Source organism: Falco rusticolus, chromosome Z (genome assembly GCF_015220075.1).
Source record: "Falco rusticolus isolate bFalRus1 chromosome Z, bFalRus1.pri, whole genome shotgun sequence".
Lineage (NCBI taxonomy): Eukaryota > Metazoa > Chordata > Aves > Falconiformes > Falconidae > Falco > Falco rusticolus.
The window spans coordinates 21,767,919-21,783,655 of NC_051210.1; positions in this window are offsets into that span (position 1 = coordinate 21,767,919).

Sequence of the window (15,737 nt, forward strand, 5' to 3'; positions counted from 1 at the left end):
GGCCTTAAGTGAATGCTGTGCATAAGGATAGTATCTCCAACTCTGAAAGACAACATTTGTGCCTCCAAATGTTTACGAATACAATTATCTGGTGTAGCAGCAGAGCGCTTTCAGAATTGAAGACAGCTTTTCAAAGTTGGACTTCCTGCTATGGCTAATAAATATAAGAAAAATAAATGCCTTCTCCTTTCCACATTTTGTGTTTCAGTGCTGTTTCCCTTCCCTTCAACAGTATGCAGAAGAGTGTAACAGATCACCGGGTTCTGAGACTCTCCTTTTAAGACTTTGCAATCCAGAAGATAAAGACAGTGAAAGATTCCAGTCACTCTGAGACTGACCATAAATGAGAAAAGTTGGAAAAACAAATTGCACCTCTTTGAAGTTCAAGACTCTGTTGCATGACTACTGGTTTTAAGTGCAAAGTTGCCTTTGGTAGTTGTGACTGTGCTGGGATTGGACTATACAGGGATCGAACCCTTACAGAACAGATGTTAATTCCCAAAATAACAGGTATGTGGCTTGCTGATGTGCTCAGAGATGTGACACTGAGAAATAAAGACAAATGAAAGAAGTTAGGAGGAATACACTTGAATGAAAGGAAAAAAACCCAGTCCTAACTTTGTGGGTGTCATTGCATTATACTCCATGAAGATGTGTTAGTCAATGTAAACCCTAACAAAAATATCCCTACCTTTTCCTCATTAAGCAAACCCTGCAACACACAGTCGAGCACAGAAATTTCAGTTGGATCCATCAGCCTCAGTAAATGCCACCAAATCCTTCTTGATGATGTCTGGAGAGAAAGAGGAAACAAACAAACTAAGTATCTGCAGGAAACAGGGCAAATTAAAGGAAGTTGAAAAAAAAATCTTTTACCTGCACTGCCAAGTAGGAACAGATGGTGAGATCCGAGGGGAGATAAACATTAAAGACTGGAAACCAAGCAATTCATCCTGCCAGATTTCAAAGATCCAGTACAGCTGAAAAATCTAAGAACCATATAACAGCAATGTTAAACAACAATAAACAAGACTATAGGGCAGGTAAAATGGAGTGAACATGCTGAGCAGAGGGAGTTGAGTGCTTTCGACAACAAGCCCATGAAGGGTTCTTGAAGTCAGATTGCAAGGAGTCACCAAGCAGAAAAAAGTTAAGGGAAAGAATAAAGAGAAAAGGCAAATTGTGTGGTAAAGTACATGAAACAAAACCAGTCTTGTGTTGAGGTATTGAGCAATCTCAGCAACCACTTCTAAAAGCTCAATGGAAAAATAGGGTCATTTTGAATTTCAAGGCAGTGGATAACTTTAGAACTATTTTTTTTACAAAAAAATAAGCTCTCTAATATAGATCTACAGAGAGTAAAACAAAGAAAAGCTGTTTGACAGTGCAATACTTGGCTTCACATAACATTTTTCAGGCCCCTTAGGCATAAATGTTGGCTTCCTGCTACTAAATTCTTCTGGCCCATGGAGTACAGATGTCATAAAGGAAAGGTCCAAATTTTTCAAGGTCCTCACACAGCTGCCATTTTGCTCAAAGAGCAGGATTTCTGTATCAGAGCCCTCCCTCTAAAAGCTTATTAGATAACCTGAAAAGATGCCCTGGGAAGATCCAAAGGTATTAAGAGGAGATTGTACATATGGCTGGAAACTTTGCTTGGCACTGAACAGCTGTAGCTACTGCTTTTTTTCCTCCCTCTTCAATTGCTCTGCAATCCAAAGCAGTTAAGACTCCAGCCTGGGGCAGAGTCCAATTGTACCAAACAGGAGGGAGGTCTCACATCCAGCCTGAAAGCCCTGGGTCAGTGGCACCAGTGAACAGTTCCGCTCAAGTCAGGAGTGCACACCAGCAGTTCGCTTGTGAAGGACAGCACTAGAGCATCATCTGCACACACAACATGCACAGTACAGAGAACACCAATGGGAAACAGGAATGTTTTCACGAGGTTGCCTTAATAAGTTTAATCTCAACACATAAATCTAATGTTTGAACTACACCTGCTTGGACTTTGTTAGATTACTAGCATGCTTTAGCCAACACTTGGCCAACTGACTCAGTTTACCTGAGCATGAAAGAGCTTTCTAACTCATCAAATTGAACTGACATGGTTGAGACATTTAGAAGTTAAGAGAATATATAGAAGGAAGACATAAATACAGTGCAGTTCCATAAGACCTTCCATTTCCTTGGGAAATCAAGTTAAGCAGTTATAATTAGAGGCATGCAAAGGGCTTCTAGTCTAACCACTGGAGTGAATATCAGCTACGTTTTAGAAGTCTTAAATATTTGTAATTGGAAAACAGGTTCATGATAAACAACAAAAATAAAACAAAAATGTTGCAGACTGTCTCATTCCCAAATGAGACTTCTTTCTGCACCTTAATTAAGCAGATGGCCAAACTTCAGCCAAATGGCATCTTCTGATTCTAGCACATCCCTTTTTCCAGGTTCCTTACCCTCCTTTTCAAACATCCAGCTGTGCTCAGGTATCAGGATGTGCTTAGGGGCAATCTTCAGTGTCCTCTTGACACAAATAAATACTCTTTATGACCAGCGAGATCCCTGTCATGGATGGCAAAGACAGGATTTCAGATGCTTTCTGTACTGTTGTGGTGCCACAGCAAATTGATCAAGAGGAGCACAAGGCAATTCTCTGTTGCTGTGCCCAGGAAGCCTTTCTCCTTTGCTCTACAGCACCTAGAAACCTCTCCTGTTCTGATGCTCATTTATTTTGTTCTTCCCTCCCTTGCCTTATGAATGGTTATAGGGTAAGCTTTGATATTGTGTCTGAGCAAAAAGATTTTGGCAGAAGTTAATATGCCTTGGGCAGAGAACAGATAAGCTCCTCGACCCCTCCCTGCAGTGCAATAGTACGGCTGGGAATTTAACACCTCTGTGAAACAAGCATGCTCCAGAGTCCACAGTAATATTAAACATTTATTTAACAATACTCCCTTAAGCTTCTAAGGAAAATAAATTTACTAAGCAATCAAAAATCAACACCAGTCCTTGCCAAAATATAAGGAAAGAAAAATTCGGCTGGAGTCCCTGGGATAATCTTACAGATGTTTGTTTTCTAAATGTCACTTTCTCTTCCTTAATTGGCTTTTTGGCAATTTTCAGGAGATTATGCACTCTCCACTCAGTTATGGAGACTCTCGACTGAAGCATAAGAACCCACTGGTGAAATGGTGGAGGACAACCTGATTTCCTACCTTTTGCCTTCTCCCAAGGCATGATTTTTCCAGAGTGCTGAGGGCAATCTGCCCTGAAAGGCTATTTGGCAGAATGGAAGGGGCAACCTTGAGGCAGGAGACCTGAAGTTACACTTGCCATCAAAGAGTGTAACTTCCCATTTGCAAGCTGAGATAAAAAGACTGGTAACACAAAAAAAACCCCTGGGAATATTCTGGTTAAAATGGATTGGTAGCAGCTAGCTGAGAAAACAGGTATAGACAGAAAGTCTTCTCCTCTTAAAGCTTTTTGCTCTAACATATATGACTTGTCTGCCACGTTAAAGGCTTGTCTTAATCACATATGTGGAATTCTCTTTCATTGTCACTGGAGGCTTCTCTCCCTTCGCTCTGCAAAGTGGAAGAGAACAATGCCACCTCCTGGGACACCCCCCCCCCACCCCCCCGAAAGTCTTTTGGGAAGCCTATAAAAAGCCAAATTAGCTACCCTCTTTTTGTAACACATTTTTCTTCTGAGTCCCTTTAGTCTCCTCTGTTCCATTTTTAGCCTTCTTTTATTGTGGACTGAGCAGCCCAAGATGAGAAAAAACCTCACTACTGAGGAAGAACGAAAGCAAGCTATACTTATAGCTTATAAACTTCTATACTATAAATAGAGGTGATTTAATTATTCTGAATAGCCCAAAAAGTTAGATCAAAGATGGGGAATTCTGTCCCTGTGGAACAACAGATTTTAAATGGTATTTAGGCAACAGAGTCATATATAAGCACTGGAGGGGCTTTTAATGCTAACAAGGCTTCAGTGTTCAGATTGCTCGTTACGTATTTTCTAACTCTCCCTGAAATCTGCCTATCTACTGCTTTTCATACCTAAATAACCTTAAAAGCTCTGACTTCCCTGTGTAGACAGAATGAAGAACAGCATCAGTGTTGATGGAATTTGTTTGTTTGTTTTAATTTATTCATGTAAGGGAACTATCTATCATCACCAGAGCAACTATGCACAAACAAAGAAGGCAGTCATAAGCAGGCCTTCTTGAAATATAGCCCCGTGTGTATACGTCCACCATGTACACACGTTCACCACCCCAGCTTTTTTACATAAGCCTGTTTGCATGAGAGAAAGCAGCAAGGAAGCTGTAAGCGCTGGGTAGAGCAAGTTTTTCTGGCACACAAAGAAAAGGAAAACCTTTGCTGAGGAAACACTCTGGCATTGCCTCCACCGCCACCTTCCTCCCTTTCCTTGTGTGTTGGTTCCTCAGCCTCTGCTTTAGATTACATTAAAACTCCAGATCTGTAAATGGCCTGGGGGAGGAACGCGCTCGCATTTCCTTCTTCTCAGGATTCAGAATTACAAATTAATCTACAGGAAACAATTGCTTGAGCAATTTAGAAATGGTGTGGGCAAGACTCCACACATGTTCCTTACTGTAGCAAGGAGGAAAAAAGGGAGGGAGAGAAGCAAGAGAATAGCAGGCTGCTATTGTGCTACTCCCTGCCAAACTGTATTGATAGCATTCATTTTAGGTTCTTAGCAAGGTTAAGCATGATAATTGAAAATGTTCATAGCATTACAGTACTAATGCAACTGCATTGTAGTTCTACATTTGGTTCCAACATGATGAAATTATCAGCTATTTAACAGCCTTTTTATGCTATTCTGACTGGAGTACTTAAATCCATACCATAATGCAAATGCAACGCCTGTCACACTTCTCTGTTAAGTGATGAATAGAATTTTATACTGACTTCTAAAAAACACTTTCTCGTGAGGCAGAAACCTTTTTCTCCTGTTATAGAATTATGAAAGCATCTAATAAATAAATAAATGTATTTTTAAATCTGGCACCTGTTGAAAATATTTGGCTCATAAACTTGTAACAAAAGACACGTCAAATGAAAGATAGAATTACACTGGAAAGAAAACATTTTCTGTCAGCACAGCCTAAGCAAGAATACTCTTGATGTTTCCCACACCACAGCTTTGTACAGGTTTATTTATTTAGTGTTGTGTACTGTGTGGGCAGCATAATTTGACATAGTGAGAAAACTAACAATTTTATGCTAAAGCAGATTTCTCAGAAAACTCCAGTCAGTTTAGAAATTCAATCCAATGCAACAGAAACCTCCAAAAGGAAATGTAGTAGTAGGCAGAATGCGTAACAGTTGCTACTTCACCTGATCCAAAATACAAATGGAGAAAGTAACAAAGATATAAAAAAAGAAGAACCCTCATCCTCCAGCCCCTTCAGCAACATGGGGCAGATATTCAAAGGGAATTCAGGGGCTATTAGGTACTTGTTTTTCACAGCGTTTTCAAAAGTCCTGAGTAGCTGGGCTCTCACAGCTCTGGTGTCTAGAAATTCTTGCTGAAGTTACAAGGGACTTAGTTTTAACACTTTTTCAAAGCTTATATTCAACTCCTGAAGTACATACAGAAAAAGAGATTTTTAAAAAGAACACGCTCACAACATCAGAACCAAAATCATCCTTTGCTTCTGAGACTTTATCAGACTAATAAGCAAAATTAATCTTGTACTCTACTAAATCAGTAGATATCTTTTTGTTTAATATTCATGGGAAGAAGCCAGATGGTAAGAATCACATGCAACAAAGGCAATGTGTTTATTCAGGGATTTATATACCAGAAAAAGTGACTGAGGAAGGGAAAAGCAGAAGGGCAAGGCCCTAAGCACCTAGGAAAACAACAATTAAGGTTTCAGGAGCAAATCACTGGCTGCATCTGCAGTATTTTTGTTCAAGCAACAGTGAGGTTTTGAATTTAATCCCTTGAGCTTCCCCACTTACTAGGCTTTGCTTTGGTCCTTTTGCAGTGGTTTTGGTGTACTTGAACTACATTCCTCTCTGAGGAAGCTGAGCCAGAAGTTCCACTGCAGGTGCAAACCCAATGATGTCCAGCCTGTCACAGGAACATAGACATCTGAGTCAAAGATTGGTGGTTCGGACAACTTTGAGCCATGTGTGATGAGAATATTTGGTTTGAGGAAACATACCAAATTTAGTCTGACTAAAAGCCACAAACCACATAAGAAGCAAATATTAGGAACTCGGCACCAGCTATATGAATCTGTTGCTCCACTCCAGTTGCATCAAATTACTGTTCACTTAGGCGTAGCCTCTATCCTTCAAAATATACATCTTCCTTTTCAGGCCTGTCACCTCTAGCCAGAGTTAACCAAGAGGTTTCTGTGTGGACAGACTTCCTAGCCTTCTACTGCAGTTTTCATTTGTAAAGTTGATCTTTTGCTTGGATGGACAGTTTTCCTTCGTATATCTGATGTGTACACCAGGGAATGCAATCAGGAGATTTCTATTGATTGCTCTCAAGCAATTTAGTTCTGGTCATGGTTGTACTGGATTTGCAATTATACTGAGGAGAGGTATTATTGACTCTGCCTAGTAATTACCAGGCTGACATTAGATTCTTCTATAGCTGAAACTAAAGTACATCTCTCTGACCAAGTTGCCATAATGAGATGCTGATATTTTTTTTCCCCAAGCAAAAGCAAGCTTATAATTTTGTCTTCTAAGCACCATACAGAGGGAAATTTAACAACATATTCTTTTAAATAGAGTTATGTGTACTTACAGCAGAGACTACATTTAACCTTAATTAGAAAAGGTTTGGGGATTTGGGGTATTCTCTAAGTGCTAGTATATTTGTAGAAAAGCACTGCCAAAGCGTATGCAAGCTAAGGGAAGTTAGATCAGCTGTTATTTGAAGAAATTTAATAGCATTAGCTGGACTTCTCTGGAGGCTCGTCCTACATGCTTGGAGCCATTGTTATCAGCTATAATGCTTTAAGAATCATACTGGCAGTCTTGCCCTCTGAGCCCAGTGATAAAAACAAGAAACAGTGTTAGAATTAGGACTTCAGGCATATACGTGGCCCCGTTTCTCACACAAACTGCAGGAAAAACATATTGTAGCCTGTAACAACTTTTTTTTTTACGGTCATACCAGGACTTCTAAGTTCATGCTGGCATGTGTAATGCACATACACTGTTTACCAAAAGTTAAAGTAAACCAAAGCAAGTTAAACCTCTAGATACCATTTTTGCGTCACTCATCATACTTTTCCACAGAAGGTACAAAAACCAGAAGCTGACACTGCACATGGCTCTTCCAGTTTCCTTATTACTGTTTACTTTGCAGTTACTGACAACAGTACTTCTGAGGAACAACAGCTGGTATATCAAGAAGTAATCTCTGTTCCTAAGTCACCGTCCTCTTTGTACCCTGCCATGTAAAGCATCTGAGTGACTTATCTGTTGTCTTATATGACCAGCTTCTGGCTAGGTTAGAGTACAGGCAGATACAGGAGAGTCTGGAAGGAGACAAGGGCTTAGAGGAAAGGTCCCATGTGACTGAAAACAGCAGAGGTAATCCCTACGCAAATCCAAGCCAGGAAACACCACTGCAGAGATGAAAAGTCCTGGCAACCACAAACACAAATACACATATCAACTACTCAAGAAAACTCTGGCTGCTTCAATCTCCCCACAGCCCCATTCTGTCAGCCAGAGTACATTAGGGTACAAACACCTTCTAGCGTCTCATAAACAAGGCAGCAGCACCTATACCTTGCATGCAAGTGCCAAGCTATTTTGTTTGCTCACTCTTGTGGTCAGGCTTTAGGGATTTCTCGAACGATGCAGAGATATTTGGTCTGTCAACAAGCAGAGCAGGTGGATCCTTCTGGCGCCAGCCCTGGATGTGGAACTAGTTGTGAATGCCTCTCTGGAGCACAGGAAACTGGTGACAGAGACAAAGAAGGTCCTGCAGAGAGCAGCCCAAGAAGCAACTAAGCTCCAAAGAGAAATTTGGCAGGCATGTTTGTTGTTATTTAAGTTAACTACAAAGGAAGCCCCAGGGAGGGGGAAAATAGGGAGCAGATCCAGTGTGCACATGTGCTGTGCTAGGAGCAGGGTAAGAATGCCAGTTTCCAAATGCCTAATGTATAGGTATGTGTATACAAGAGCACAAACATACAGAGGCATAACTGCTCACTGTGGTTTCCTAGAGCCAGAAAGCAGCTTATTGTCTCAGCCTCATATTTGGTGCTGCCTGTGACATAAGCTCTGTTGATGAGAACATCAGTACTGTGCATTGTGTTTTGCAGAGGACAGCCTGATTTTGTTGTTAATTTGGTTTACAGTGTTTAGTGCTTCTTGTGGTGTTAAGGTTTGTGTGTTTTTCCTGCTGTCTCTGTACTGGAATAGGAATAAGCAGACCAGGAGCTTCTCAGATTGCCTTGTTTTGAGTGTACACTCCCACAGACACCCATTGTCTGTGCAGAGAGCACACTGATGTTTTGCAGCTAGTCCCTAGAAAAGCCAAAAATTTAAGGCTGTGTGCATAATCCTAAACCACACTTTTTCTTTCTTCCTCTATGGTCATCTCTGTGAGTATGCAGAGAAAAGCTATTGAGTCTGTCATCTCCTTGGGGTAACATTTTCCAATGCCCTTAAAAATAGCTTTTAGAAATAGCTTGAACAAGAAGGAATCTACTTCTCATTGTAAGTCAACGGCTATGTTCATACTAGCAATTTTTGTGCAGTAGCTGAACTGAAACACTAAGGCACAGCAATTGTAGCTGAGCTCTTTGCATGTCCTTTATGATGGGGTGCAGTGCAGAGTGGGGAGGAGATAATTCAAATTTAAATACTTGTGTGAAATACTCAAGCCAGTTCTGCTTAAAGCTGCTAATGTAGACACATACTTCAAGATCTTTATAATCTACACACTTCAGTTGTGTTAGAATCCAAGGTCAATTATAAGTGTCTGTTTGCACTGTGGAAAAATAGATGAAGTGGCTACTTCTTGTAATACACAACTGGCTGCTGCAGTAATCTTAACAGTAAGCAGAAGGGAGCACGAAGATTCTCAGTGTTTTTAGTAAGCAGCAGCAGGATGTTAATACTTACTGTTCCAGGAAAGCAGTAACACAGGAAAAGGTTATGGGACCAGGGATGATCACCAACCTAGTTGTTCTAGTAATTGCAATTTAATGAATAAATTTAATATCTTATCATGTTTTTACACTATTGTTTCTCAAGTAGCACAATGTAATCTTGTTTGCTTGGGTTTCTTTTTTAACTCAAAATACATAGGTACCCCACATTGCAATACTATGTCTTTTCTATGTTCTACCTGAGCAAAGTTCTTGAAATTCATTTATGTTACTTCCAGAATTTAACATGATTGAAACTAATTTTACTATCATTGTTAAATGTACTGAGCTCACATGAAGAGCAGTTTTCCAAGGCTCATAACCCAGCTAAATCAAATCCATTTTTTCTCTGGAATACAAAAAGTGCATGTCTTCCCATCATGATCTCTTTCACTGACAGGTTTTAACTTTCAGCCTCCAGCTGTTTTGGCTGGAGAGCTGCTTGACACAGAATAAATAAACAAATAAATTCAAGATTAAGATGATGACTAAAGTGTACTCTCTCTATTCTCCTCTGGTTTCTAAACAGCTTTTCCACAGACTTGCTCCTCAGGAAATAACTGCTTTTAATGCAGAAAGTGACCCTCTCAAATGCATAGCACTCATTGTCATACTTGAGCAATTAAAAGTGTTTAGGCTAATTTTATCATAGCCTACATTAATTACAAGACAAAATCTTTATGCACTTGATGAAGTACAGCAAGAGATACTATTGGTATGATTTTACTCACTGTTGGTCAAGAATGTAAATAAAATACTCTTGTCTTTTTTGCTCTAGTGTCCCAGGAAATCAGCTATGGAACAGTTCAACACAAATGCAAAGCAATTTCATGAAGACAACTAGAAGTTAAGCAGAGAATTCTCTTCCTGACAACCTCTTTTTCTTCTTTCCCAATGCAAAGACAAAGTACGGGTGGTGAACAAAAGCAGGAGTAACTGGAAGATCCTAAAACCAGCGCAGCTCAGAGTAGCTCTGCTACTGTCACTGGCAAAACCCAAGGAAGGGAGGAACTTGAAGCTGCAGAGGAAATTGGTCCTAAACAGCTTTCAAAACTAGGAGCTGGCCAAAGTGTGGTGTGTAGCTGGGAAGGGCTGTCCAGATTCTCTTAACTGTTTATATGTGTCCTGAATGTCACAAGTAGCTTTTCATATGACCCTTGTCTCCACAGGTGAGATTTTCAATTAGAAGTAGCACAGACTTAAGATTCAGGACTTGCTGATATAAATTCACACTCAATTTCCCTCCGCTTCTTGTCAGATTAACAACACAAGAATCAGGATCTCAAACAATGAAGCCAGTAGTCACATTTTTTTGCCTTCAGTTATATAGTCAATAGCAAAGTAGGTCCCCATTATGTCGCTAGGATTTTCTTCTAAAACTTTTGGTAATTTTTACAGCTTGATCAGTAAATCAAATTCTGTTCTGAGCTATGCCGGTACACCTCCATTGCCACTTTGCTGTGTGCCTGGCAAGCTATGCAGGCTTACAGAAAATTCAGATCAAAATGTGGATGTAAGCAGGAAAAAAAGAAGAAGAAAATTAAGTCTGCTTTCCAGATTTTAACTTGGTTATGCAGGCAGACATATACTTAAATCTCCCCACAAAATTGTTGCATGTAGTCATTTCATTGGCTGTCTGGTAGTCACCTATCAGTCATATTAATCTGATTTTCAAGTTTAACGAATGCTTAACCCTTTGAGGTTCTTGTTCTGTGACCTAAATACATCTGTATCATTGAGACAAAATGCTTAAAACAGCTTGACAGTAGTCTGAACTAGCGGTTTTCTGTCCTGCTAAATTATCGTGGTAGATTTTTAGATACAGTATTTCAAAAGAAAAATACCATCCCAACCCCTCTGATCATCTCCTAGGAAACAGTTGGGGGGGGGGGGGGCGGGGGGGGCGGCAGGAGTTGGAGCCAGACAAAAGGGAATCTGACAAATGTCCAATTTATGTTCAGATATACATGTGCATTCATATCTAGTTATACAGATGTGAAGAGACAGATCTACGCACAAGCACGCATACTTCAGAAAGAGACAGAAGACATTTGTGGATTTAGTTACCATAAATGTTTCTAAAATCAACCGCTGAGTTAAGTTGCATTTAGTTGTCACGTGGAGAACCGAGAGGCCAGAAGTAGGCTGAATCCAAAATGTGGCTCTTGTCATAAAAGCTCAACTAGGCAGAAAGCTGGGAACATAGCAGTTGACAAAGATAGAGCAGAGAGCTCCACGGCTTATCCTTAATTAGGTGTTGGCACTGGTTCTTGTCAAACAAGGGGAAGGAGTGTATGCTGAAGCACACTGACACACACAGACAGCACCAGTCGCTGCTGGAGAGAATACAAAGTGCATTCAAGCTGGCATTGAAAGGGATTTAGATAAGTACTTGAGGTAACAAAAATCGAAAAAACGAGGATGATAGCAATGGAAGCTTTAGATGAATTGCAACGGAGTGCACCTTTATTACAGCTTATCAGTCTCCAGACAGCAACAAACCAGCCTTCCTAGTGCATTTCTCTTCTTGGTCTCCTGGATTAAAGGTCAAAGTAACTCAAATTTATATGTTCTGTCTCTCTTGCTGCTCACACACATTCAGCACATATCTTTGTGAATTGGTATACCAGGGATGAAAGCTTCAGCTCCTTGAATATAACAAAGGCCTTTTCCTTTGTCAAAGAGGCTCCGTTTTCCCCCTCAAACAATTATCGTCTGGAAGAGGTTGCAAACAATATGATATTAAAAGGTCACAATAGTGGATGCTGGAAAAAATACACATCTGGCATTGTGCCAGTTCCAATCCTTCTTGTCTAGAATCACTGTTCTATTTTACAATCATTTGACATATTCAAATAGCTAATATGTGAGTTTATTAATAATACATATAGGCAGTATCCTAACATACACAAAAGCTGTGTGTTTTCACAATGTGTATAAGCACTTCAAGCAATAAGCTGTGCACATTTAGCTACCAGATGGTAGTTCTTATCAGAGATAAAAGCACATATATGTTACTATAACTAAATCCTCAAAAAGAAAATTATAAGAAAAAATACTCTCCACATCACAGCTTACATTATCCATCTACTTAGGCAGAAAACAGCATATGCTTTACTGCTAGGGAAATGCTGTACTTCAGAAAAAAAACTATTTCAAAGGGGGGGGGGAGGTAGAAATCCAGGGTGACAGATTTCATATGGATAGTCAATGAAAGGTTTGCTTGCTGTAATAATACTAAAGTGCATGTGTTGTGATTAATTTATTTACTCTCTGAACCACACACAACATGCAGCAGAAGATGCATCCATCTTAATCCTTCATCCATTTCTATTTTTTAGCAGCACATGAGCTTCATAAGAAGTCCAGAAGTAAATATTTTAGGGACATACTTTTCACTGATATAACATTATGGGAAAAAAACCAAACCAACCAACCAAACAAAAAAAAACCCACACCAAAACACCACAAAGGAAAACAAGTATATTTGATTACTAAAAGCAATAGAAACATTACACTACATTGTCCTTATGACCCAATCTACATCTGTTCAGAAGATTATTAGGAATTCACAGGGTTTTTTTCTGTGGTTGATACTTCTTTTGTCTCACATTTTCGATTTAAAAAACACAACAGCTCCCCCCCCCCAAAAAAAAAACCCTAGAGTGCAGAGGTTTACATTTTCACAAAAGACAAATCTCCTCCTAGAATGCTGCATAAACAACTGTGGATGAGCAACCTTAAACGCATTTTGATCCAAAGCAAATTTAAGTGATGCTCCCCCCCCCGCCCCCAATTTTGCAAAGGCAGAGAGGCAGAGAGTGGCTTCAGCGCTGCTGCCACTGGCGGTGGCGGGGGCTCCGGCAGCCACTGCCAGCGCTGCACTTGTGGCGGGCAGCCAAGCAATCTCCGTTTCCAAATGAAGCCCTGATTCCATCTGCTCCAGCAGTGCAATATATTCCACTTCAGGTCAAAAGCAGGGAGCCAGCAGTATTAACATTACACTAATCTGCAAAGACATTTTCACTAGGCTAGATAGGCTAATGTTACACAGAGCTTTTAAAGGCTGCGGGGATAAGGAACAGCAGTAATTGTCAGGGGAGGAGACAGTATGCAGAATGTAGTCCAAGATGACAATAGATAGAGCATTGTCAGAACTGAATAAAACAATTACTTGCTGGGGAGATTACAATTTGAATATGTATACGAGCTCACAACCAATTTCATCTTTCAGGCACTTAACACTAATTGCAAAAATATTTTCCCTTAATTGAAAGGAGAATGCTTCAATGTCGCATTTGGAAAAAAAAATGGAATATGGAAATAGGTCAGTCTCCGCGCTACCTTCTGTAAGAGATAAACCTCAAGTATTTCAAAGCAACTAAGGTCCCTTAAAAAGGAAGCGGACATGCCTTTTGTTTCTGGAAATCAATATATGCTACACATTTTGCAGATATGGTGGAATTGTGATCAAGCACTTCTGAAATAGACATAATTATGTTTTCATTATTACAAGTGCTCAGGAAAACACTACAGCAGCACAAAAAAAGTAGGTTAACGCACATATTTGAAATTCACTATTTGCAACCAGGAAAAAAAGAAAAAAACAAACCAAAAAACCCAAACCACAACACAATTTTCAGCTTCTCCCTAACAGGTTTCTAAGAAAATAGTTCACGATTCATGCCTTTAGGCACATCAGAAACCACTAAGAAGTACATTTCTGGAAGTCATAATGTATAAAAATTCAATTTAGGCTGCTAGAGATTTTCTTTTGAGATCTAAGGAAAAAAATATTTGGCTGGAAATGAACCATCTGCAAATCCACACAATTAAGTATATGACTATGTTTTAATATACTTGAAATCATGTGGCACTGACATGAAAGATAACTTAAATGATAGAACAATAGAGATTCAGTAGATGGAAATACATTGTTCTTTAATTAAAAAAAAAAAAAAAAAAGAAGCTAAAAATCCATCACAGTAGTGTAACATTTCTCAAATGAAAGTACAGGCTTCATTTGTATTTTGCTGGTTATTAATTTCCACCCGTCTTACTCTTTCATCTGCATCTTAATGAGCAGATGTTAAACAGTTACTTCTTTAGCAGACCTGATTATCATCTCAGAAGTTCACCAATTGTTACTGTTTTGCAAACAGGATTTTGTCCTCATTTGTGAAACAGAGGTCTGCACTTCCTGCATTCGTAATCTTGTTTTTAGTTACATATAGAACACATGACATTGATGCGTGTGCACATGCGATGCCTGGGCACACCCATGCACCCCTACAAAAAGTGGCATTCCAGCCAAAGGAATGGCAGTCCAGAAGATTTTTATCTGGCGGGAGAGGACTGCAGCAAGTTCAGACGAAGTGCGTTGCCTTCCACCCCCTCACCTCAGCCTTTCCAAGCATTTTGCATGCTAATCACTGCACCCAGCATCTGCCCCTGACAGGCAGCCTGCTCAATCCGGCAGATAACAAATGTGGTCTGACGGCGGCTGGGCCCGGCCATGCCACATGCTCCAGCAGCTACTGTGCTCTGCTCCTCTGATTAAACAGGCAGCCGGAAAGAGCTTACAGAGCTATAATTGCTGCCGTTATGAAACATCTTCAGCTGTTATCCAAAGCTAAGCTGAATCACAGCAGAAATTATTAACAGTGGCTGTTTTCATGCCAGCTTAATTTGAGCTGATGCTGCTGTTCACTTAGCACAGATGAATAGGTGTGTAGGACGAGACTTTAAACAGAAATGACACCCCAATGAATATTTGCTAGCAACTGTACTGCAGGGAGCTGGGTTGAAGAACAACAGACAATTGTAAAAAGCAAGCGAATGGGGGTGAGAGGAGGAGAAAGGAGCCACTGCCATCAGTGTCTGTGCTGACAATAATTTTCCAGCCCGATGTCAGCTTTTAACAGCTAAATCATTTTTTTCAATTAGTTTCCACAAATGTTGGCAAACACAAGCTGACTTTGTGCATACACAATGGTGTGAGAAAACAACACTGCATCAAAGGTGGCCAGAAATGCGCTACTCCGCCAAACAGGCATTAAATTTTAATAGTCTGCTTTCATTTTCACTGCAGTGTGCTTCAAGACGATTATAAATTACAGCATTCTGCTTACTTTTGACTAAATAAGGCATGTTTTAGCATTTGATTTAGAAGTAATATGTGCTTGACATATGAAACAAATCTTGCAGATGTAATTTATCACATGGTGCTCTATGTTTCAATAGAAATCGCTGCACTACCTAGTCACCACTTTGATGAGTAGTTATGACTTAGATGTGGAATTTAGATAAATGCATTATTGGAGTCAGAGTAAGGCCAGGATTTACCTGCGACCTTCAAAACTGAGGAGGCACTCCTTGTGTTTGATTTCCAGAACCATTAATCAAATACCTCATCAAGGCTCAGAGAGATGGGGGCCCTGAGTACAGAGCCTTTGTAAATTAACTTTACTGAGGAACCCCCACAGATTGCAGGTGAACAGTCCTTGACCTCCCTGCTTTGCACTCCCACCTCTGCACATGTGCTTCACATACCCACAATTAGCCCAAG